Source organism: Oryctolagus cuniculus, chromosome 17 (genome assembly GCF_051225735.1).
Source record: "Oryctolagus cuniculus isolate XC-2025 breed Fujian yellow rabbit chromosome 17, ASM5122573v1, whole genome shotgun sequence".
NCBI lineage: Eukaryota > Metazoa > Chordata > Mammalia > Lagomorpha > Leporidae > Oryctolagus > Oryctolagus cuniculus.
The window spans coordinates 2,394,000-2,418,666 of NC_142883.1; the positions used below are offsets into that span (position 1 = coordinate 2,394,000).

General features: G+C 66.2%; 1 protein-coding gene across 13 annotated transcripts in view; it reads left to right on the forward strand.

Annotated features, from left to right (window-relative positions):
- Nucleotides 1-24,667, forward strand: part of RBFOX3 (RNA binding fox-1 homolog 3) — a 321,834-nt gene that overhangs the window by 34,474 nt on the left and 262,693 nt on the right. Inside the window, exon 1 of one of the 13 annotated variants that reach the window (XM_089316673.1) lies at nucleotides 4,949-5,056. The exons of the other annotated variants lie outside the window; for them this stretch is intronic. The gene's annotated coding sequence lies outside the window, so the exon portion shown is untranslated. Of the gene's footprint in view, nucleotides 1-4,948; nucleotides 5,057-24,667 lie in introns of those variants that run through there. 13 annotated transcript variants of the gene reach the window in all.

Sequence of the window (24,667 nt, forward strand, 5' to 3'; positions counted from 1 at the left end):
TGCCGCTGTCCCTACCACATCGCAGCCATCACTGCCGCCAACACCTGCAAACTCACCGGGGGCCGCCCCTGCGCTGCCCGTCCTTCCCCCAGCAGCCCTCTGGGGAGGCGCGTCCCATCGCAGCGGTGACACGGCTGAGTGGGGAACGGTGTGCCTCCAGTCCCGCGGCAGTGCTGGTCGGTCTGCGTTCAAGGTGCCGTCTGTGTGGCACGGAGTCCGTGTGCTGACCGCGGCGTGGGCCGCTTCCTTGGCCGCGCGGGGCCGGTCGGCATCCCGCCAGGGACCCGGCTCGGCCTGCGAGGCCGACTCTGCCGCCTGTCCTTGTGTGAGTGGGGAAGCCCTCGCTTCTCTCAGCCTCGGCTTCCTGTGTCCTGAGAGGGGAGCGGACCCCGCATCACGGTTCGTCTGAGGATTGAAGGAGCTCACTGGGGCCCAGGACGGGGCGGACCCCGCGTCACGGGCTCGTCTGAGGATTGAAGGAGCTCACCGGGGCCTGGGATGGGACGGACGCCGGTTCCACAGTGGTGGCTGTCACGGTGTAGCTGTCGCCCACTCTGCGATGCCTTCAGCGCCAGGCGTCCCTAACTCTGAGGACCTTGAGGACGGGAGAGACAGACCGTGAACCCACACAGGGCCCAGCTCACGTGGGGGATGGGAGGCGCCCGCTAAGAAGGCACCTGCTGGGCACAGAGGGGAAGGCAGAGGAAACGCGGGCGACGGGAATGAGGACGTTGAGCTTCTGATTCAGGAATTTGGGAAAGGAAGATGGGACGGTGAGGAGCAGCACTGAGAGGAAGCCGGGGCCGGGCGCTGTGGCGTAGTTGGCTAAGCCTCCGCCCGCGGCACCGGCACCCCATATGGGCACGGGTTCGAGTCCCGGCTGCTCCACTTCCAATCCCGCTCCCTGCTAATGCGCCTGGGAAAGCAGCAGAAGATGGTGTAAGTCCCTGGGCCCCTGCACTCCCGTGGGCGACCTGGCAGAAGCTCCTGGCTCTTGGCTTTGGATCAGCTCAGCTCCGGCCATTGCGGCCATTTCGGGGGTGAACCAGCGGATGGAAGACCTCTCCCTCTCTCTCTCCCTTTCTCTGTCTGCAGCTCTTACTTTTTTTTTTTTTTTTAAAGTAACCCAGGAGGTGAGCAGTGCTGGGGGCGCTCGGGTTAGAGAGGGAGCAAGCGCAGCAGACACACAAGGAGAATTCGGGAGAACTGGAGCCTGCCCACCGCGGCCAGTCCCGTGGAAGAAAGAGCCGGGCTCCCCCCGTGCAGAGAGTGAGGTCCGGGTGGTTCCACGGGAGACGGAAGCCAGCCCGGCAGAGGAGGGGTTTCCGATGCTGGCGGACCCGTGCCGCGGCGGAGGAGAAAGACGTCTCCACGGTTTCTGTGAACCGAGTCGGCGTGTGTGAGCTGACGAGAACGGCAGAGCCGCCCCCCCCGCCCCGCCCCACCCCGCCCCGCGTGCCTCCTGCTGCACCTCCAGCCTCGGATCCACGCTGTTCTCAGACGCTGACCCCTCCGGCCACGTGCAGCTCGCTCCAGGAACGGGAGTAGCTCGGTCTGGAACACCTGCTTCCGTGACGTCACCGGAGTCGGCGGAGGCGATTGGCGGTGATTGTCTGTCTCCGGTGCCGAGAAGGCCTTTCCCAAAGCCCGGCCTGCGTTCTCAGTAGGCGCCCGGCAGACGGGAAGCGCGAGCCGCTTCCTTAGCGTGGCCACGTGGAAGGCGTGTCCCGGGCCACTCTTCTCCCGCATCCGCGTCGGCGCTGGAGTTGAGAGTGCAGCCAGGATGCCTGCTGCTCTCCTGTTTCTCAGCGCAGCGGAGGCATCGGCCGGGCTGCAGGAAAGGAAGCGGCAGTAGTGGGTGCCCCTTTGTGTACTTGGGAAACTCAAGGTGGGGGCGCAGCCTCCGCTGACCCCCGAGTGCTGTCTGTCAATCACCCGTCCTTCGTCTATCCAGCACCCGCCTCCTCATAGCAATGGGAAGGCAGAAAGGCTGCGTTTGCAATAACAAAACTAAAGTAGGAAGAAGCGTAACAAGGACAGTGCAGATGCATGGCGCAGGGAACGTGGAGCCCTCGGCACACCGTCTTCCAGCCTGGAGACGCTGCAGCCGGAGCCCGGGCTCAGCCGTTCCATCAGCAGGTGCACGCTGAGAGCAGGGAAGGTCGGAAGCCCCGCCCACGAGCCCCGGGTGCCCATCAGGCGTCGAGTCCCACCCCTCGAGTCTGTGCTTGAGCAACCTCGTGTGCGCGGGGCAGCGTTTCCCGGTCACCCGGGCTGTGTGTATTCGCAGGAATCGGGGTCTGGGGACACGGGAGCGCCCTGCTCACGCTGGGTGTCGGCTCTCACCACGTCGCCTTTGCCAGCTCTCCTCGCGCGCTCGGCTTCCACCGGCTGCCCAGCGGGCACAGAGGTGTGGTGACAGCTCCAGGACTGTGCCGCCCAGCATGGCAGCCACCAGTCACACATGCCCATGGGGGCAAGAGAGGAGTGCAGGTGTCCAGCGGCGCTGGCCACGCTTCACGCGTTGAGGAGCCACACGTGGCCCGTGGCTGCTGTGCTGGGGTTGGGCACCGCCTTCCTCCCGGGAGGTTTTTTGGGTCGTGTGGCTCTAGGATCCACCAAGGGCGCGATCTTGAGAACTTCTGATTCGCAAGGTCAACTTCATACTCAAGGTTCTGATTGCTGCCTGCTCCCTTTTATGTCAACAGTGTCATCCGCCTGTCCATCTCCCTGTCTCCACCACCCACCTCTCTGTCCACCCACCACCCACCCAGCCGTCTGTCCTCGCGCCCACACCCATCCATCCTTCTGCAGTCACTTGGTCACTGGGTGGAGGCTGTGGCACGCAGTGGTACTGCAGTATCCATGAAGCCCTAGAACAGAGGCTCGATGTGCCCCCAGCCCTGAGCCCGGAGAGCTGCATTGAAATCGCTTCCCTTGCGTTGCCGAGTCCTCTCAACCCCGTATTCCTCCTGTTCAAGTTGATCAGTCACCTCCCTCCAGGGAGGCCTGGCCCCATGGAGAGCGTATCAGACTCGCCACGCGCACAGGGTGCCGCTGTTGGCCGTGGGAGCCCCCCCCCCCCCGCTTTCCTCCCCAAGCCCTGCATGGCTGTGTGGCTCCCAGGCTGACCTGGCCCATCCAGTGGAGAGCCCAGGGCCCGGGGCAGGAGTCCCAGATGCAGAGCGGTCCAGCAGGGACAGGGACGCAGGGGTCCTCAGTGGGCGCCCGGCGTGAATGCCCGCCTGGCACCCGCTTCCCTGGAAGTCGTTTTCCCCCACTTTCTCAGTGGTCTTCCCAGAATACAGGGGCTCTTTAGGGCTCTTTAGGGTCTTTTGTTGAAGGTTCCCTCTGACCAGGCTGGGCCTGAGCCCTCGGCTGGGGGTGTCCTGCACTGCCGGTTTGGGCACAGTCTCCTCGGCTCTCGCGTCCTCTCCAGGGGGACAGGCACCTGCTCTGCCTCCTGCCTCGCTCCGTCTCCCCACCAGCCCCAGGAGGGCTCGGATCGGCCCCAGAATGACCGCCTGGGCTGGGGTCTGGAGGCTGGAGGCGCTGCCCCGTCTCGGTGCAGACACAGTCCAGGTCCTTAAGGGCTTCCCGGTTCTCTGACGCAGGCGTCACCCGGGCGCCCTCGTGGGTCTCTGTGGAAGCGCGGCCTCCCCGCCTCCAATCCCGCTTCCTCCTGAGCCCCGTCCCCTTTTCCAGTGGAAAAGCAGGAGCCGGGGGCTCGTTCTGCCAGCCCTAGAGGAGTGGGCCGGGGCCGGCCAGGGTGCCGAGCTTCCGCCTCGCTGGCCTGAGCCCTGTCCACCCTCGAGTCCTCCCGGAACGACCCTCAGAATCCGCCTGTGCCTGGCGGAGCCCCGGGGCGCGTCTGTTGCTTGCCTGCTGGGCTGTGACTGCTGTGGGCGTGGCTCTGGGGACAGGCGGCCTTGGGCGGTGCAGCTCCCTGTGGCTGGCCTCCGTCCCTCCCTGTGCAACGGGGGATGATGCTCACGGCACCTCCGGGCCTTGAGAGAAGGAAGGAGGAGAGTAGCAGACGGCACACCCTGCGGTCCACGTGAGCCCCTCTCTGCTCCTGCGCTTGGCCCAGTGACGTTGGCTGCCGGCAGCTCCCGCCAGCTCGTGGCGTTTTTATGAGGATCCGCTAAAAGTAGGCAGTGTGCAAGTGTTGAGCACCTACTGTGTGCCAGGCACCGAGGCCATGTGGGTAGGTGGGGCAGGCACCTGCAGGTGCACGGCAAGCCTGCGGGGATGTGGGGGAGCCCTCACTGACGGGGAAACTGAGGCTGAGCCCGCTGTTCTCTGGAATGCGAGGCATGCACTTCCTGTCTGGGCTCCTGGTGCTTGTGTTTGGGCAAAGAGAACCCAGCTCCGGCTCTGAGGTGGGAGGGGATGGGAGAGCCTGCCGGGGTCTGGGCTCACGAGGGTCCTGCCGCGGTTCTCCCGGGGCCCCTCCCATGGCAGCAGGTTGTCAGTGGGAAGCTGCAGGAGGGCTCTGCCTGAGGACGCGGGTCTCCGAGCCCCTGACCGCCTGCCCGTCACGTGGCTGTTCACCTGCTGGGCTCCGTGGCCGGCTCATGTCCGTGCTTAGCTGGGGAGCAGGGCCCGGCAGTCAGCTTCGGCACTCAGCCCCGAGCAAGGTGCCTGCCCCGTCGTGGGCCTTATAAACAAGGAAGGGACGGAGCGGTGCTCTTCTGGGGCACTTGGGGTGGGCGTGCACAGGCCATCGTCGCCCCTGCCCGTTGGAGGGCCTGGAGTCCAGCGCCTGGGGCAGACAGAGCTTGGCGGTTGTGGGGTCTCGGTGGCAATGCATCGTGGGAAGGCTCGGTTTACCTGTGGCGTGAATGGGCACGGCCATCCACAAGGCTGGGGGCGTGGCCCTGTGTGGAGTACACCGTGGCACTGACGTCTGGGGCTTTGGCTGTTCCCCGTGCCCAGGGGGATGGTGGAGGTGACAGCAGAGAGGGAGAGCCAGGGAGCTGGCCCCTGGGACACTGCACGGCTGGGACTTCCCTGGGCCCACCTGTCACCACTGGGAGGCGATTGGCTCTGTAAGGTGAGTTCACACGTGGGGGATGTGTCCAGGTGGCAGCGGCGTGGCTTGGCATGTGGTAGACACACGTGTGTGCTCTGAACGTGTGCCATGTTTTCGGGGGCAGGGGTGACCCGAGAGGAACTTTCCACGGCCTGCTCGCTCCCCCTCGACAGCAGGGGCCTGGGGAGTGCGGGGTGAGCCTGTGGGAGCAGCGGGCGGGGTGGCAGGGGCCAGGCAGGAGGTCCAGCGGGCAGGGTCCCCTGGGAGGGAGTCAGGGCCTCCCCTGTCTCCCAGAAGTGTTTGCGAGGCGGGGAACGCGACTCGGGAGGACGGAGCCCTCGCTGCCTCTGGGCCCCGGGCAGAAACAGAGCAGCGGGCGGTGGCCGCCGGGCCGGGCTGTTTAGCCCCCCCCCCCCAGCCTCCACCAGCACGGGCAGTGACAAGGGGGGGCCCCCAGGACCCGCTGTTTTTCCAGAAGGAGAGCAAAGGAGCCTCGGGTCCTGGAGCCCCCTCTTCTCGCCCGTCGTGGTGTGGTAGGCGGTGTTGGTGGCAGCGGCGTGTTTTCATTTCGTGCTGGTTCCGATCCCTGGCACTCGGGGGAGGGGCGCGGTGCAGCAGCTGTCACCCCCCACGCCGGGAGGGTGGGGGCGGGGAGTCCTGGTTATATAATCGGGAGGAGGCTGGGGACACCCACTCCGAGTCCTCGAGGCAGGGGGCCGGCTGGAGCCTCCGGAGCCTGGTGGCCACGGTGTGGCAGGGGACGTCGGGCTGGCGGAGCTGGTGGGTGTGGGGGCGCAGGCTTGAGGGGTCCCCGCAGACTCCCTGCACTTCCGTCCTCTTCTCTCCTCCCCAGTCCCTGCTCCTCCCCGGGTTCCTTCTCCACGTGGGTTCCCCAGGCCTGGGGACCTCCCCGTCCTCCTGGTCCCACCGATACCTCCTTCCGTCAGCGCCGGGAGGCACAGACACAGGGAGCCCCACCCCGGGGAGGGGCACGAGCCTCCGGCCGGGCAGGGGACCGAGGCCGGTGCTTTTCTCTGGACATCCTCCCAAGGGATGCTGCCTGCGGGACCTCCTGCAGTCCGCCCGGCCCCCCAGCTGGACCGGACCCTCTCCCGTGTTCCCGCTGCGCTGAGTCCTTGCCGCCCTGCCCCCTGCTCCGCAGGCTCACCCCGGTCTCCCTGGGCCCCGAAGTTCCTCTCGGGTCATCCCTGGCCCCGTGTCTGTTCGCAAGGTCAGACGGAAACTTGAGCAGTTGGTGCAGAAAGGGGTCGGCCGGCGTGAGGAGCAGCTCCCGCCGCTGACCGGCCCCGGGCACCCAGCTTCCCGCGGGCACCGCGCCAGCGTCTCTCAGCTGCCCTGCACCGGGCACGGTTGCAGCCCCTGTGTGCCCAGTGTCCTCAGCCCCGTTCTCTTGATGCTGTGGCTTCCGTGACTGCCGCTGTCTGGGGCGGCTGTCCCCCCCACGCCGGCCACAGGGCGCTTCACCTGCTGGACGAGTCTCGCCGTCAAGGCCCGTGTGTCGCTGCCGGCTTGTTTGTCCGTTTCTGCTCCCCCGAGGTCTGACGAAGGAGCAGTCGGCAGGGAGACCTCAGCTCCGTGCGTGTGATGGAGGTGATGTGGGGTGACGGGGCCTGAGGGGCTCCCCTGGGCTAGGGGCGATGCCGGCCTCCTGGGGTGACTGTCGCTGGCCTCCCGTGCCCGTCTGATCCCCGAGGAGTGACAGTGACGATGGAGCTGGCCCCAGAGGCAGCTCAGACTTGGGGACACGACTTCCTTGGTGGCTTTGGGAAGTCGGGAAACACGAAGGTGGCCGGGATTCGCATGTGGGCAGCCACTGTGGTTTCTTCCTGATGGTCGCTCTTTGTGGTATCCCCACGCAGGGGACGGCGGTGACAAAACAGTCTGTGGCTCGGTGTGTGGGCACACGAGGGACACCGTGCTCTTGGGTGCTCCAGCCACGGGTGCTGCTGCTGTCAGAGCTGAGGGCCTTGAAACAAGCCAGAGAGAGGATGGAGAGAACCTTCTGGAAGGGAGAGGAAGAACAGCTGCTGGTGAAATCGAGGCGGCTGAGACAAAAGCCGAAGAGGGGCCGGCACTGTGTGTGGCGGGTGCACCAGAATCCCCTACGGGCGCTGGTTCGAGTCCTGGCTGCTCTACTTCTGACCCAGCTCTCTGCTGTGGCCTGGAAAGGCAGTAGAAGATGGCCCAAGTCCTTGGGCCTCTGCACCCACGTGGGAGACCTGGGAGAAGCTCCTGGCTCCTGGCTTTGGCCTGGCTCAGCTCTGGCTATTGTGGCCACTTTGGGAAGTGAACCAGCAGACAGAAGATTCTCCCTCTCCCTCGCCCTCTCTCTCTCTCTTTTTTTTTTTTTTTTTTTTTTTTTGACAGGCAGAGTGGACAGTGAGAGAGAGAGAGAGAGAGAGAGAGAAAGGTCTTCCTTTTGCCGTGGCCTTTTGCCAATGGCCGCTGCGGCCAGCGTGCTGCGGCCGGCGCACCGCGCTGATCCGATGGCAGGAGCCAGGTACTCATCCTGGTCTCCCATGGGGTGCAGGGCCCAAGTCCTCTACTGCACTCCCTGGCCACAGCAGAGAGCTGGCCTGGAAGAGGGGCAACCGGGACAGAAACCGGCGCCCCGACTGGGACCAGAACCCAGTGTGCCGGCGCCGCAAGGCGGAGGATTAGCCTAGTGAGCCGCGGCGCCGGCCTCCCTCTCCCTCTCTGTCTCTCTCTCTCTGCAACTCTTTCAGATAAAGTAAATCTTAAAACTAAGGAGAACCACATGAGGAAGTTCTCCCCATAGGAGCCCGGTGGCTCCGAGGCCTGGCGCGGGTCCTGGGGTCTGACTTTGTGCTGGCTGTGTGCAGGGGGCACCCAGCGGCTTTGCCATCACTGGGCTCGCGTGTTGGGGGAGGGCGTCGGGTCACTCAGTGCCAGGCCTGCAGCGCTGCCCCTCGGTGCCGTTGCACCGCGCGCCGAGCGTGCCCAAGCACCTCCGCGTCTGTTTCCCGTTTTGACGCCGTCCATCCTTTGGCTCCTCGTCCCTGCGCCCCGCTAAGCCCCGAATCACTCCATTTATTTAGCGCGAGCCTCTCGGAGAGCTCATTTTTATCTTGCCGAGAACCGGGCTTGCTCATGGGCACGCAATGGAATTGCATAAATACACCCGGCGCCCGGAATCTAATTTATTCTTCCTGTTCATTACGGGGCAGGAGGCCGCTATGAAATGTACAACTCTCTCTCGTTCCCGGTGCCAGAATTGAAAGGCGCTGGCTTGGGCTCTTTTCATTCTGGTGATTTCGCCCTGATTCAATTTAAAGCTGGTTAGGGCTCGGAGACGGCGGCCTAATTGTCGAGGATCAGTGTGGGTTGTGCCGCCGATGTCTCGTCCGGGCTTCAGCCCTCCGCGGCCGGCGGGCCAGCGGTCCCCGGCGAGGGTGCCGGGGCCATCCCAGAGCCGGCACGTCCGGGCGCTCACAGGTGCAGTCCGGGTGCCCGCGTGTCAGGGCAGGGGGCCCCCAGGCTCCCACAGATGCTAGAAGCCGCTCACACCCGCCTTCAGCCTCTGCACGTGGAAGCCCCGGCGGCCGGCCCAGGCAGAGCTCGCCACCCCCTTCCCCAGCCTGGGGTCCGCTCCCCACAAAGAAGGGGCTGGGCTCGGACTTGGGGCCCCTCTGAGGCTCGGTGCTCTGTGCAGGAAGAAGGGGACGGGACGGGAGGGGTGTGCTGGAAACCCTGGCACACCATGGGGGGCCTAAGGCACCACCTGCGAGTTGCCATCCCGTCCTCCCCCACTGAGCACCCGGTCCCCTGAACCGGCTCCCACACTTGCCCACGGCCTCCCCACCGAAGGCAACATCAGACTTGGATGCAGCGACAGGAAGCCCTGGAGTTCTGTGTGCCCCGCTTGGCTTAGTGTCAGCGTCCACCCGGACCTCCATGCCCATCACAGAAGGTGTCCCTAGAGGGCAATGGAGGACTAGGATGGCTGAGTGTGCGTGTGAGCAGTGGGCTGGCGTGTCCCTGTGCGTGTGAGCAGTGGGCTGGCGTGTCCCTGTGAGTGTGTGTGTGAGCAGTGTGCTGGCGTGTCCCTGTGAGTGTGCGTGTGAGCAGTGTGCTGGTGTGTCCCTGTGAGTGTGTGTGTGAGCAGTGGGCTGGCGTGTCCCTGTGAGTGTGAGCAGTGGGCTGGTGTGTCCCTGTGTGTGTGAGCAGTGGGCTGGCGTGTCCCTGTGAGTGTGTGTGTGTGAGCAGTGTGCTGGCGTGTCCCTGTGAGTGTGTGTGTGAGCAGTGGGCTGCGTGTCCCTGTGAGTGTGTGTGTGAGCAGTGGGCTGGCGTGTCCCTGTACATGTGTGTGAGCAGTGGGCTGGCGTGTCCCTGTGAGTGTGAGCAATGGGCTGGCGTGTCCCTGTGCATGTGTGTGTGAGCTGGCGTGTCCCTGTGTGTGCGCATGTGACCACGCGACTGTGAGTGTGCGATGACTGCGGGAAGAGGAAGCGTTGTGTGGCTGGGACAGGCTCCTGGGAGGAGCTGAGGGCCCTGGTCATGGCCCCTTACTCTGTCGTCCCCGTCAGGAGGGCCTAGGGCCGCCTCAAAATTCGGATGCACATGTGTGTGGAGGCGTGGCCTGGGTGTGTGTGTATGTGTGGTCTGGGTCTATGTGCAGGTGTGTTCTGGGGCATATGCAGGTGTGCTCTGGGTGTGTGCAGGCATGGCCTGGGCATGTTCATGCGTGGTCTGGATGTGTGCATTTGTGGCCTGGAGTGTGTGCAGGCGTGTCCTGGGGCATGTGCAGGCATGGTCTTGGCCTGTGCAGGGGTGGTCTGGGGCATGTGCAGGCATGGTCTGTGTGTGTGCAGGGGTGGCCTGGGGCGTGTGCAGGGGTGTCCTGGGTATGTGCAGGCGTGGTCTGTGTGTGCAGGCGTGGTCTGTGTGTGTGCAGGCGTGTCCTGGGTGTGTGCAGGCGTGGTCTGTGTGTGTGCAGGTGTGGTCTGTGTGTGTGCAGGCATGGCCTGGGGCATGTTCATGTGCAGGCGTGGCCTGGAGTGTGTGCAGGCGTGTCCTGGGGCATATGCAGGCACGGTCTTGGCGTGTGCAGGGGTGGTCTGGGGCTTGTGTAGGCATGTCTGGGTATGTGCAGGCGTGGTCTGGGTGAGTCTGACGCTGTTGTCGGCCTTATGGGTCTGGGAGCCCAGCAGGAGGCTCACGGTGTTGCTCCCCCACACGGAGGCGCCCAGGTGAGCTGGCAGGCCCTGTGCCCGCCCCAGCCCGGCTGCCCTGGCCGTCTGACCTCTGACCCCTCACAGGCAGGTCCTCCAGAGCCCGAGCGCTGGGTCTCCCTGACTCTGAGCTTCTTTGGAGAATATTTCATGCGTGCGAAGGGCGTGCACGTCTTACATTTCTAAAAATGTTCATTTGAAAGGCAGTTAGAGATTAACATTCCACCCACTGCTTCACTCCCCACACGGCTGCAACCAGGGGCGGGGCCAGGCCGAAGCCAGGAGCCAGGAGCTCCATCCGGGTCTCCCACGCGGGGGCAGGGGCCCAAGCACTTGGCCCATCCTCCATTGCTTTCCCAGGTGTGTTAGCAGGGAGCTGGCTGGAAGTGGAGCAGCCGGGACTCGAACTGGCGCCCACAGCGGGTGCTCAGGTCAACCCATCGTCCTAGATCGAGATTTTAGTGTAAAACTGCACGGGTGTCTTCCCAGAAACCTGGAAGTATTCAGAGAGCTCTCCGCAGGGCTCACTCCCTTTACCGGCAGGCGTACGAACCTCAGCTGCGGTTCTCCCGGAAGGTCTGGGCCAGGCCTGCACGCGGCCAAGTCCGCAGCCCTGGAGGGCTCGCGTCTGTGACCGCACGCCTCGTCTGTGTTTCCATGGAGAATTTTTCTTATCAGTCGTCTTTCTCTTATTTATTTATTTTGAATGATTTTATTTATTTGAGAGGCAGAGATCTTGCGTCCGCTGGTTCACCCGCTAAGTGTCCCTGCGGCTGGAGCCGGGCTGATCCTAAGCAAGGAGCTTCCTCTGGGTCTCCCACGTGGGTGCAGGGGCCTGAGCACCTGGGCCGTCTTTGCTGCTGCTTTTCCGGGCCACGACAGGGAGCTGGATCGGAAGAAGAGCAGCCGGGACTCTACCTGGCGCCCGTATGGGATGGCGCCCATATGTGCGGTGGCACAGGCAGAGGCTTAGTCCACTGCACCACAGTGCCGGCCCCTCTGGGTGCTCTGCACGTGCGTGGGCTGCTCCGGCCTTGTTACCCACGGGACAGGGTTTGCTCCTGGGCCACTGTCTGATCTGTGGGGCTTACACTGACCTCCCACGGCGGGGGCTTCTGGGCTTTGCAAGAGCACGGACGCCCCGACCCCACGGGAACACCTGTTGCCTGCCCACCTCTGAGATGCGCCTCTGTCTGCCACCTCTGCTGGGGCGGACTGTCCCAGAGGCAGGGCTGCTGGCCCCGAGGGGTCTCCCAACCCTGCTCGCCTTGGAAGCTCTGCTCCAGTGAGGAGCTGGTGGGCTTCAGGAGGGAGGTGGCCCCAAGGCTGCCCTGCCCTGACCGTGGTCACACCTGCCTGCCTTGGGAGTCACAGGATGGGGCCTTGGGGGCTGCCCCGGGGAGGCTTGGGGGACGGCAGGGGAGGCTCCCGTTCCTGCCTGCAGCCTGAGCCTTTGCGCATGCACCCATCATCCCTCCACGTGTCCATCTGTCCATCCACGCGTCCATCTGTCCATCCACCCGTCCATCTGTCCATCCACGCGTCCATCTGTCCATCCACGCGTCCATCTGTCATCCACCCGTCCATCTGTCCATCCACCTGTCCATCCACCGTCCATCTGTCCATCCACGCGTCCATCTGTCCATCCACCCGTCCATCTGTCCATCCACGCGTCCATCTGTCCATCCACCCGTCCATCTGTCCATCCACCTGTCCACCTGTCCATCCACCCGTCCACCCGTCCATCCGTCCATCCACCCGTCCATCTGTCCATCCACTTGCCCATCCACCCGTCCACCCACTTGCCCATCCACCCGTCCACCTGCCCATCCACCCATCCACCTGTCCATCCACCCGTCCACCTGTCCATCCACCCGTCCATCTGTCCATCCACGCGTCCATCTGTCCGTCCACCCGTCCACCTGTCCATCCTCCCGTCCATCTGTCCATCCACCCGTGCATCCAGCAGCACCCCCCCCCCCCGCACGGCTGGCTTCACAGCCACGAGAGAACGTGGGGACAGGGCAAGGGGGTCCCTGGGTGCTGCCGAGGGAGGGTCCCACTGAGATGGCCCTGTTGGCGGCCCCCGGTCATCGGTGCTGAGTGGCCTGTGCAGGGGACCAGCCCTGCTCCGGGATGGCTTGTGCTTGCAGGGGGCACACGGCCCCTTCCTGGCCCCTGGGGGACTCAGGCTCTGTGAGACGCAGTGGCCAGCGACCCCAGCAAATGCAGCCAGCTCAGCGCGGCGGTTCTCCCTTCACGACGCTGGTCCCCAGCATGGTGGAGCCTCGTCCTGTCTCTGGGGTCTGCCACCCTGCCGTGTCCTGTGCAGTCGGCCCTGGCTGTGCGGCTGCTCTGAGAGCCGGGGGGGGAAGCAGGGGGGGCGGCTGGGCAGCCGAGTGTCTGACTCATTCGGGTGAGTCGGTTTGCACGTGGGAGGGAGGAGGAGCAGGGAGGCCCAAGGCAGCAGCCACCCGGTGACAGTCGGGGTCTCGGTGACACTCGGGGTCTCGGTGGCACTCCCCAGAGGACGGGCGGCGGAGAGCATTGCGGGAGGGGTGCTGCCATGCGCCTGGCTCCTCGGGGACCTGGCCCCCGCCCTCACTTCTGTGGGCGATCCAAGCTCTTAGCAGCCCCCATCCTGCCAAGGAGACCGGGGCAGGGGCAGAAGGGGGTGGGCTTGAGGTGGCCCTAGGACAACGCACTGCTCTCCTGTAGCCCTCGAGCCCCCCACCGGAGGGGCAGGCCAACATGGAGGGGCAGGGAGGACCCGTGTCCTGTGGCGTGGTCAGTGCTGAGGCCACCAGCCTAGCCTGGACTGCCTTCCTGTGGCATCCCCAGCCCGGGCCTGGGCTCCGCTGGCTGTGGCTGGGGGCTTCTCAGATTCAGGTGGGATTCCTGCAGGCGCAGGGGCCGTCTGCCCCACACCGGAGCCCCTGAATCCTGTTCTCTCTGGGACTGCGGGCACTGTCGCCGCCTTCCCACGGGCAGGGGTCTCCCTGTCCTCACTTTGCACGTGGCACGGTGGGGCTGTCCTCAGGGGGCTTCCTGGGAGCATGGGGGGACGATGCAGAGGGAGACGCAGGTGTGTGGGGACAGCCTCGAGCTCCCCTCCCCAGGGCGCAGCGGCTGTCGCCTTGCTTGTGCCGTGGATGCTGTTGGGTTTGCAGCCATGCTCCCAAGGTCAGCGTCCTGTCCGCAGTCCAGGGCCGCGCCTCGGTCCTGGCAGAGCCGATGGGAGCCCTGGGTCCCAGGCCCCGCCCCTGCCCCCCTCAGGGCCCCTCCTGGTCTGCTCAGGACCCAGCGTGGCCCTGTTTAGACTCCTGATGGCACCCAGTCTTCAAACGCCAGGGATGACCGCTCACCCTCCCGGGGGCAGTGCAGCCCGGCGGGACGCCCAGTCGGGTGCCAGCCTTGGTGTCTGAATGCCAGAGGGTTAGGACCAAACAGGGAGAGAAGCTCGGTTACCGAGGGCGTGTTCGTGCTGAGTGCTTTGCTGCGGTCTGGGGCTTCCAGATTTCCCTGCCCGTCTTCAGCCGGTCTTTGGTTTTGCAGCCGTTAGCAGAGTGGCGTCGGAGAGCCCCGACGGCCTGGGGTGGCAGGGAGCTGAGGGGGAGAAGCCAGCAAGCGGGCGTGCCGTGTGACCCCACTCGGTACCGAAAATACATTTCCACGCGTGGGACAGTCGGGAGAGGGAGCATGTGGGCTCCGTGCTAGCGGGAGTTATTTCGGGTTAGTGGGATTATGGGTTATTTTTATTTTCTTCTTTTTGCATATGTGTAGTTTCTAAATTTTTCTGTAGTGAATATGTATAACTTTATAATAAGGAAAAAATTAGAACCGCAGATCTCGCCAAGAGCTGCCTGGACTGACCAGAGATGGCCCAGGCCGCCCCGCCCCAGGCTCAGCCGCTGGGGGCCCGAGGGGCCTGGCACTGAGAGGCGTCCCCTGCCCATCACCTCCTGCCTGGGTGCCCGGGCTGGGCAGAGCTGGTGCTGGCCTGGGTTGGTCTTGGGAGTGATGGGGACGCTTTTTGGAGAATTCCCCGCCTGGCAGGTGCAGCCCGAGCAGAGGGCTGGTCGAGGTTGGGTGGGGTTGGTGCTGTCCTCCACGCTGCCAGCCAGTGGGAGTGGCCAGGGCATGGATGCCTGGACCAGGCTCCGTAAGGAGGAGAGTGTGGGCTCCCGGCTGGGGGGGGGGCTCTTCCCTTCCCCACGCCGGGGTTCGTCCTGCCAGGGGGCAAAGGGCGGGGCCTGGAGGGAGAGCAGAAATGCAAGAGAGCCTCACAGGTCGTGGGAAGATGGAATTAAACGCACGCGTTGGTTTCAGTGCCAGGACTGTTTCTGAAATCCACGCACAGTTTTCTCCGTGCGTTTTCCCACGTCTTAGGAACATCATTTTGTACCAAACGAGCTCTCCTTTCTCCTTCCCCTTTTCGGTGAGCTTTCTGGAGCCGGCGCGTGGGTTCGGGTCCCGGCTCCGGCAGCTGGAGCTCGGCAGCCTCCCCAGGCGTCAGGGTTCCCTGGAGGACGGGGCTCACGCCCGGCTTCACACCGGTATCAGCAGGGCCGGGTGCAGACCCCACGCTCTGCCTTGTCGGGTGGCTGCCTCCCCAGCCTGCCTCGGGACGAGGGCAGCCGCTGCCCGGGGCTGCCTGGCCCAGCTCGGGACTGAGTCCCTGAGCCTGGCTCGTGCCCAGGACTGCAGGTGACCTGGGGACAGCGGGCCCTCGGCGGTGCTTCACTCCTCTCCCAGCGTCACCGAGAGAGGGGACAGGCACCCCCCACCCCGGGCTGGTCTGCCCTGTGTGGTGGCATCAGCGGCTCCTGCCCTGGAGGCCTGGCCCCATCCCTGACTTGTGTCACCTGCCTCTCTCCAACCTCCCAAACGAGGTCTCCCCAGCCTTGGGTCTGCCTCCTGTCCATCTCCGCAGCCCCCCGCCCATCACAAGCCCGGCTCGGGCCTCCCGTCTGCAGCTCCTCCCCGCTGGCTGCACAGAGGCCGCCTCCGCCGAGCAGTCGCCGGGTCAGGACCCCCAGCCCTGCGTGGCCCCCACCCTGCCTTCAGCTCCCGGCTCAGCAGACCCTCCCGCCCCTCCCCACCCCGCTGCCTGCTGGCTCCTCTCTCCCGGGGACCCGGACGGCGCTGGGATGTGTTGGGCAGTGACAGTGCCAGGGCAGTGCAGGAGGCGTCTCCCTCGCCACAGTAAGCGGAGGCCTGAAAGGAACCCACACACGGCACGGAGACCCCCGCTCGGGCCTGCAGCCCAGGCGCAGCCACGCAGGCCCCTCCCCCACATGTGCAGGGCGCGGCCGAGAAGCGCGGGATTCCCAGAGTGGGTCGTGCTCCCGTTCCAGGCATCCGTCTGTGCGCCTGCGAGGTAGAGCTGCTCCCTTCTCCGGCTCCGGGAGGCTTATGTTCTGGGGAGACTGGGGGTGTTTTCTGCCAGAAGCACTGGTATTTTTAGCAGGGTGTGGGAAGAGGAGGAGGGGTCCCCCTCGGGAGGTGTCCCCGGCCCTTGCGGGGACCCGGCCCTGGGGACGCTGCTGCCCTTTGTGCTGGGGCAGGTGTCCCTTTCTGCGGTGAGGGTGCAGCCGTGGGCGGGTCCCCTCCCCTCCCCACCCTGCAAGCCAAGACGCCCCCCCCCCCCGAGAGCAGGCAGCCTTCCCAAGTTCTAAATTTACAGCGCCCGTCCCGGAGCTCAGACACGGCGCTGCCTGAGATGCCGGGAATGGGAAAGCTGGCGAGGGAGGCGCCCGGCCCACCTGCTCGCCCGCAGTCCCTGCTCGGTGCACCTGGGGGCTGCCGCAGAGCCTGGTTGGGGGGGCGCCCCTGCAGGCACGCGCCGTCACGTGGAGATGGGGCCCAGGGCTCTGAGCAGCACCTGCCAGGGTGGGGTCTGCCGGCCGGGCTCCGGGGACGGTGCCCCAGGCTCTGCAAGGCCAGGAGGTGTCAGTGCCAGCACTGAGACCAGACAGCTGCCCCAGGTGCCACAGCGCTGGGGCCCCGCTCAGAGCGTCAGCGCCTCCCAAGAGTGCATCCTGGGACAGTCCTGCCCCCAACCCCAGCCCTGCTGAGGGCACCCGAGGGCCGGGGCAGAGTCCTCTCCAGGGGCCCCTCCTGTCCTGCTGCCGGACGTCCCGCAGGCTCGGGGGTGGAAGGTCGGATATGGACTACTTCAGGCTCACGGGCTCTGTTGCTGCTGCCGACCCCCGGCCCCCACCAGCGGGCAGCATGGACGAGGTGGAGAAGCCCAAACATGCCTGTGCCCACGGCAGCTGCTCTCTGCCAAAACCGGAGACTGGGCGTGGCTGCTCCAGGGCATCCTGGGGGGGGGCTGTCCCCTCTGCAGGGGGTGGCGGAGACGGGGACAGACCCGGGCTGCCTCTGGCATCTGGGGGAAGCCGTCCCCACCTCTCCTGGCTTCGGGTCCCCAGCGGTCCTACGATACGTGGCTCCAGGGCCTCACCCAGGACCCCGTTTCCAGGTGAGGCCACGTCCAGAGGTCCCAGGGGTTGAGACTTCAACAGCTCCTTTTTGGGGCCACCACAGTTCACCCCCGGCAGACCCTGCCCTGCAGGAAGGGGGAGGGATTGGAGGTGGGGCGAGGGCCAGGCCCTCCCTGGAGGCTCAGCTTGTCTGAACGAGGCTCTGAGGAGGCAGTGACCAAGGGGTTTACAGCAATGACGTCGGATCATCTGTGCACCCCACAGATCCTCGCACGGGTTGCTGAGGGGAGGTGGGGGGTCGGAAGCAGACAGAGGAGCCCTCGGCGTGCACGAGGTGCTGTTCCCAGGGCTCGGAGCCAGAACGGCGTATGGGGATGCACGGTGGGGAGTGGGCACAGGTCCTGCCCTGAAATCCACAACGCTGGGGCGGGGGAGAGGCAGCGTGCACCCCGCAGCCGCCTTCAGGGCCCCCCGGGTCCCCCTCAGGGCTGCAGCGCCAGGGCTGACGGATCTCGGATGCACCGGCGGGCGGGCTGGGTGTCTTCCAAAGCCTGGCTTTGCTTCTCTCTCCCAGGAGGGCGATTGGAAAAGGAAGAAGAGAAATGCGCCGGAGCGTGGCGCTGGCTGGGGCTCTGCCAGGAAGGAGCTGGGGCGAGCACTCGTGGCCCCGGGGACCAGGCGGGTCACAGGGAGGGGCCTGGAGAGGCCCTCTGTGGGCCGCAGGCTCCAGGCACAGAGGTGGAGCGAGGGGTCCGTGGGGTGGGGCGGATCCCTCTCCCTGGGGATGGGGCCAGCCGTGGGGTCCTTGCGTGCCTGGTGACCTCACAGAGCCGGGCCTTGCTGGCTGCAGTGCTAAGAGGAAGGGGGCTGGGCTGGGGTCCCACTCGGCTCTGTCTCCGCCTCCTCTCGGCCCATGTGGGGGCAGGGGCGGGGGCAGGGGGAGGTGGAAGGCGAGTCCTTGGCCGTGCAAGCCCTCTGCGGAGAGGGAGCCGCGCGTGGCATGTCTGTGCCTGTGTCCGCTCTGTGCCCGGCCGTTGGCTCTCGGCTCAGCTGCATGGCAGTGCCCCCAACTCCGTGTTTGTCCTGACGTCTTTGGCTCTGGCCGCCTTGCGTCTCAAGGCTGTTTTCAGCCTGCGAGCTGGCTCAGCAGTGGGGCCAGGCACCCTCTGGGGCTCCTTGTTGGTGCCTGTCGGTGGGGGGATGGAGCCCAGGGGTCCCTCCCCAGGATCTAACACCTGGGTGTGGCAGGCGACAAGATGGATGGATGACAGCCCTGGGTCTCTAGAGAGGAAGCCGCTGGTCCCTGCGCCTGGCTGCTTTGCCGAGAGTGGCAGGTGTGCGCCTGCGGGCGGTGCCTGCTGTCACTGGGAGAGACTGGACGGGCGAGCCGGCTCCTCCCCGCTGCCCTGGCTCCTGAGCAGGGCCCTGACCCATTCCTTCCCCCTGGTGCGCCGTGGGTGGGTACCAGGCACGTGAACTCCCCGAGCCGTGGCCCAGGGCTGCTGGGCAGCTGCAGGGAGTGGAGCCCCAGGGTGGGAGCCGCGTGGGGTGGGCCGCTGGGCCGTTGGAGCAGTGACAGGCGGGCGGTGCGGGCGGGGCCTGTCCTGTGGGCTCTCCTGCAGGTTTGCGGCTTTGCCCAGTGTGGGGACATCGCTGAGGTCCGGTCACCTCCAACACTGGGCCGAAGCTCTGAGCGAGAAGGGGCTTCCGTGCCCTCTGGGTTAGAGTACAGGAGGGCGCTTCAGAGACGCTCTGGCAGAACGGATTAAAAGCTAAGTTTATTTTGGTGCAAAAAGTCGTGGAAACGGTGCACGGTTTCTCCATAGTATGAGTTTCCCGTGAGCCTTTGGAAGACCCTCTGTACACACAGGTTTCAATGCTTTTTGCACCAAAGTAAACTTTATTTCCATTTTCCATCAACTACCAATTGTTTCCTGTTGTAAAAAGGTTTGTTTATTCATTTGAAAGAGGGAGAGAGAGAGAGAGAGAGAGAGAGAGGTGTCTTCCATCCACTGGTTCACTCTGCAAATGGCAGCGATGGCCAGGGCTGGGCCCGTCCCAAGCCAGGAGCCTGGAGCTTCGTCTGGGTCTCCCTCATGGGTGCAGGGGCCCGGGCACTTGGCCGTCTTCTCTGCTCTCCCGGGTGCATTAGCAGGGAGCTGGATCGGGGCTGGAGCAGCCGGGACTTGACCAGGTGCTCATACATGATGCCAGTGCTGCAGGTGATGGCGTAGCCAGCTGTGCCATGACATCGGCCCCTCAGTGAGTGTGGTAAACCCCCCTCGTGTGCTCAAAGAAATATTCCACTAGCAAACTCCGGCTGAGACAACAGGGAGAGGATTTGGCATTGTCACGTGTTTGCTGGAGAGTTCCGGAAAAGTCACAGAACTTCCTCCGGCTGCTGATAATCCTGCAGTGGGTGGGGCAAGAGTGCAGGAGGCGGGGCTGGGCTGGCGGAGGCGGGGCTGGGCTGGCGGGAGGCGGGGCTCGGCTGGCGGAGGCGGGGCTCGGCTGGCGGAGGCGGGGCTGGGCTGATGGGAGGCGGGGCTGGGCTGGCGGAAGGCGGGGCTGAGCTGATGGGAGGCGGGGCTGGGCTGGCAGGAGGCGAGGCTGAGCTGGTGGGAGGCGGGGCTGGGCTGGCGGAGGCGGGGCTGGGCTGGGCTGGCGGGAGGCGGGGCTGAGCTGGCGGAGGCGGGGCTGAGCTGGCGGGAGGCGGGGCTGAGCTGATGGGAGGCGGGGCTGGGCTGGCAGGAGGCGAGGCTGGGCTGGTGGAGGCGGGGCTGGGCTGGCAGGAGGCGGGGCTGAGCTGATGGGAGGCGGGGCTGGGCTGGCGGGAGGCGAGGCTGAGCTGGTGGGAGGCGGGGCTGGGCTGGCGGAGGTGGGGCTGAGCTGGTGGGAGGTGGGGCTGGGCTGGCGGAGGTGGGGCTGGGCTGGCAGGAGGCGAGGCTGGGCTGGCGGGAGGCGGGGCTGGGCTGGCAGAGGCGGGGCTGGGCTGGCGGGAGGCGGGGCTGAGCTGATGGGAGGCGGGGCTGGGCTGGTGGGAGGCGGGGCTGGGCTGGCGGAGGTGGGGCTGAGCTGGTGGGAGGCGGGGCTGGGCTGGCGGAGGCGGGGCTGGGCTGGCGGGAGGCGGGGCTGAGCTGGTGGGAGGTGGGGCTGGGCTGGCGGAGGCGGGGCTGGGCTGGTGGGAGGCGGGGCTGAGCTGGTGGGAGGCGGGGCTGGGCTGGCGGAGGCGGGGCTGGGCAGGCAGGCACCGCCCACTGCAGAGCTGAAAGGCAGGTGGCAGCCTTCCTCACGGGAGCCTGATGGATCTGAGTGACGACCGTAGGAGGGGCCTGCCGGCCCAGGCCGTGGTCTCTGCCCTGGCTTCCTTACTTGGTGCCTGCAGGAGGTTCCTTCCAGCAGGGCTGTCGCCCGGGGTGGTTTTGTCTCCAGGGCACACTGGGCAGTGACCAGTGCTGTCCTTGGTTGTCACGGGTGGGAGTGGGGAGCCCTGGAGCTGGTGGGGCAAGGCCGGGGCTGCTGCCTGACACCTCCCTGTGCTTGGGGCGGCCCCCGCGGCCCAGCTGCTGGCCCTGCACCGACAGCCCAGGGCGTTGGAGGCTGCGTTGAGGGGCAGACAGCAGAGACGGCAGATGAGTCCGGGCTCTGCCCACACGGGGAGAGTTGTGCAGGCACCGGAGTCTGATGGCAAATCCCGCGCGAGAGTCCTCGGAGTCTGCTCTGTGCAGGCCTGAGACCTGGGGGAGCCGACGGAGCCGCGAGGCCCGGCGGGCTCCTGCTGGAACCTGCGCCCTCGCTGACCAGGGCCGGCCTCTCTGCAGGCGCAGAGCCAGCTGGGGCTCCTTCTGCACCTGCTACTCCGTCAGCGGCCTCTGCCCCCGAGTGCCACACGCGTGCCTCTCCCAGACTCGGAGCCCTGTGTGTGGCCGGGGGAGAGGCAGCCCTCGCGCGTGAAGCTGACACCTGGGCAGGGCGGAATCCCCGGGCTGGCCTGGCTGCCTGGCCTGGGCGGGGGTCAGCGCTGGGCCTGCAGGCCGTGTGTGGACAAAAGCCGCACGTGGTTTCCCGCGCCCGCTCCACCAGCTCGAGGTTATCCCAGCTCGGGGCTCTCGGATCCTGGCGCCCACACGGGGAAGACTAAAGTTCCTGATCACGTGGTGGGGGGGCTCAGTCCCTGAACCCAATTCCCGGGTGTTAGTGATGGAGAAACGGGGGCCCCCAAAGATAGAAGCAGCAACAGAGTCGTGAGAGCCGGGCCCGGGCCCCCAGACGTCTGGGGGACCCTTTTGTCATTGGGGGTTGGTCCCCCGCCCCCCAGCATGCCTGGCGATACAAGGCGCTTTCAGAAAGTCCACACAGAACGGAGTGAGGTTTTATTTGGGTGCAGAAACAGTGGGTGTCCGTGCGTGGCTCTAACGTGGCCTCTGTGAGGAGCCCTCGGACGCAGGCGTCTCGGCTCCCGGAAGTCGCTGCCCCGAGAGAAGCTTCTCTCCACGCTGTTCTCCGGCAGCACCGTGACGTCCCCTCGGCGTCGGGGCGGCCTGCCCAGCTGGAGGGCTGCTCGGGGCGGGCAGCAGCCTCGTCGTCACGCCCGGGCGTCTCGGCCCGGCAGGCTCAGGGACTCGGGGACTTGCCGTTGGGTCTGGAGGACCCCCCATTTCCTGCCGTCTGCATGTGAGGAGCGCGGCGGGGTGGGGGGTTGGTGGTGGGTGGGTTTGTCCGGGTTGGGATGAGACGCTCGGAGCAGAGCCCCGGCCCTCGAGGGGCGTGGAGCACGGCCGTCCCCACCCCCAGAGCTTGACCCTTCCTCAGCCCAGTCCCCGGCCTCCTCCAGCCCCTGACCACTCTCTGCGCTGATGGCCGCAGGCCCCCAGGGGAGGACCCCTGTAGCACCCGCCCCTCCCTCTTGGCTTCTGTTGCTGAGCACGTGGAGGGGGGCAGCGTTTCCTTCCTGGAAGGTGAACAGGGAAGACCGTCTCGCAGCAGGACTGTGTCGTGGCCACTCCTCGGGCCGTGGGCTCTGGGCTGCGTGGCTCGTGGTACCGTGCGAGCACCTCTCCCAGTCCCAGCCGTGGAGCTGCTGTGGGAAGCACGGACGCTGCGACACCGGCGCTGGCCTCGGGGCCTGGCCGTGGTGAGGGGAAGCTCAGGCAGGGTCTGGCCCCGCCCCGCCCCTGCCCGGCCTCCCATGGTCCTTGGGCACCCTCGGTTCCCTGGTCATCCGAGGTGGTCCAGTCAGATGCCAGTAGGGTGGGGTTCCTTCCGTCTCTGCACAAAGGGGCACGTGCTGCACCTGTCCTGGTGTGACTGCCCAGCCCCCCAGTGGAGAGCCTGGAGGAGGCAGCTCCCTGGGGACGCCGAGTGGGTGGAGCCGCAGGGTAGCCACGCCCCTGCCCCCCACTCAGATGTCTCCTGGGTGCTTTCCCCAGTCCCTCTGCTATGAGACCGGTCCTGGCCTGGGGCAGCTCAGAGTTTAGCAGGAGGGAGGATGTGCTGGGGGCACACTGCAGCGCTGAGCCGGCCCCCGGGGAGGTCCCGGCACTTGGGGTGTGGGTGGCCTCTGGGGTTAGCACAGTTCCCAGAACGGCGGGGAGAGCAGGCCTGGACAGGGGCCACACGCGCCCTGAAACCCCCCGTGGACCCTTCCAGGGTCTCCCTGGTGTAGCTCTCGCCGGGGCTGGCCCGGGCGGCTCCCTGCACCTCTCCCTCTCGGAGCAGCCAGCCGCGGGCCTGGCTGTGAGCCCGTCTGCTCCACGGCTCGTTGATGACCTGGAAGAACTCACGAGCCGGGTGACCGGGAGAAGTTTTGCACATTTATTTTGGCAAAAGCAGAAACCAAAGAGCATGAATATCACACGAGCAGCGTGTCCAGCTGGGCCGCGGGAAAGCGCGGTGGGCTTCCTCTTCCACCGCGCGTGCTGCAGCGCCCGATGAGTTGGGGTGGAGTTGGGGTGGGGTTGGGGTGGGGTTGGGGTGGAATTGGGGTGGGGTTGGGGTGGAGTTGGGGTGGAGTTGGGGTGGAGTTGGGGTGGGGTTGGGGTGGGGTTGGGGTGGAGTTGGGGTGGGATTGGGGTGGGGTTGGGGTGGGGTTGGGGTGGAGTTGGGGTGGAGTTGGGGTGGGGTTGGGGTGGGGTTGGGGTGGAGTTGGGGTGGGATTGGGGTGGAGTTGGGGTGGAGTTGGGGTGGGGTTGGGGTGGGGTTGGGGTGGGATTGGGGTGGGGTTGGGGTGGGGTTGGGGTGGAATTGGGGTGGGGTTGGGGTGGGGTTGGGGTGGGGTTGGGGTGGAGTTGGGGTGGGATTGGGGTGGAGTTGGGGTGGGGTTGGGGTGGAGTTGGGGTGGGGTTGGGGTGGGGTTGGGGTGGAGTTGGGGTGGGATTGGGGTGGGGTTGGGGTGGAGTTGGGGTGGGATTGGGGTGGGGTTGGGGTGGGGTTGGGGTGGGCCCGGCCCTGAGCTCCAAGTTCCGCTGCAGGAGACACGGAGCTGGGACGGCGCGGAGCACGCCCTGGCCAGCCTGCCCAGGGTGCTCGCGTTGGGGTGCAGGGTGGAGGCGGCAGAGCGGCCCCGGCCCCCAGAGTGACCGTCGGGCTGTGAGCTTGGGTTACCTAATGCAAATTAGGCACTGTGCACCGTGCACAGCAGGCTGTGGGCACCTGGGAGCGCAGGCCGTGTGCCCCCCGCCCACCCCCCAGCTGGGGTCGGGGGGCGGCGACACCAGGCCCTGGTGCAGAGAAGGACCCCAACCACCACAGCCCTGGGCCGGTGACAGAACTCAGCCGCGGGCACCCCCGGAGAGCTCTCCGAGAAGCCCCGGGGGCCTGCCCTGGAGGGTGAGTGGCTGAGAACAAGCAAGGGGTAGGGATGAGCACGCACAGGGTTGGGGGACATCTGGGGTGTGCAAAGGCCCTGGGGCAGCAGGAGAGCCCGGCCTGGGTTTGTGTGACAAAGCAGGGTGGGAGATGGGGGTCACAGGCAGTCGGCTCTCAAGGCCCAGACGTGAGCTGTCCACTCGGGGTCTCTCGGCCTTGGGTTGGGACTGAGCCCCTCCAGCCCCAGGCCTCCCCGTCTGGGTCCTGGGTGAGAATTTTTCTCCTCACCCCTTCTAGGGAATCTTGGTGAAAAATGCAGCCCTTATTTTTATATCGTTTTCCCTGTTGTGACATCAGCAATGCTTGTTATAGAAAAATGAAAAAAAAAAAAAAGGAAAAAAATAGGAAGAAGAAAACACGCATCCTTCTGCCTCCCCAGAACATAAGCAAGCGTGTTACCCAGCAGGCACTTGGCGAGCGCCGCCGTGTGGGGCGGGGGCACGACTGGGGACCGGGCAGAGCCGCTCGCTCACGGGGTGGGGGCGTCTCCACGGAGCTCTGTGCAGTCGTGGACCCGGGAGCCCTCGCGTGGAGGAAGTGCCCCAAGCACTGGCACTGCCCACGTCTCAGACCTCAGCCAGCAGGGACCACGCTCGTGGGCGCCCCCTGCAGGCTGGGTGCCGCCCACTTCATCCTGGCAGCTGGGGGAGGGGCTGCTTCCCGCTGTTAACCCTGGGGTCGCGCAGGTGGATGGCAGCCCCGTGAGAGAGCAGCCGTGCCAGGACACTTGGGTGCCCGGGAGGCTGGGCTCAGGGCTCTGACGCAGGCGAGCCGGGACCGGGGTGTTGCCTGCTCGGTCGCCCCTGTCCCCTTTCCACGTGTCTCCAGGAGCTGGCTGACTTGCAGGGGAGGTGACGGCAGGGCCGGCAGGAGGCAGAGCGGGGAGCAGCGCCCCGAGGCCCCCTCCCGGCTGCCAGCCGCGCCCTGCAGAGGGAGGCTCTCGCAGCTGTGGGCGCCGCCTCTGCCGCCTGCTTGGCCTCTGTTTCCTTTTCCACTGGGCTGGCTGGTGCCCAGGGCCTCCGGGTTGCAGGGAGACGTCTTAGGTTCTGGGCTGGGGACCCCGAGTGGGCGGGAGGTCGGCGTCCGCTCACTCGCTGCTGTTT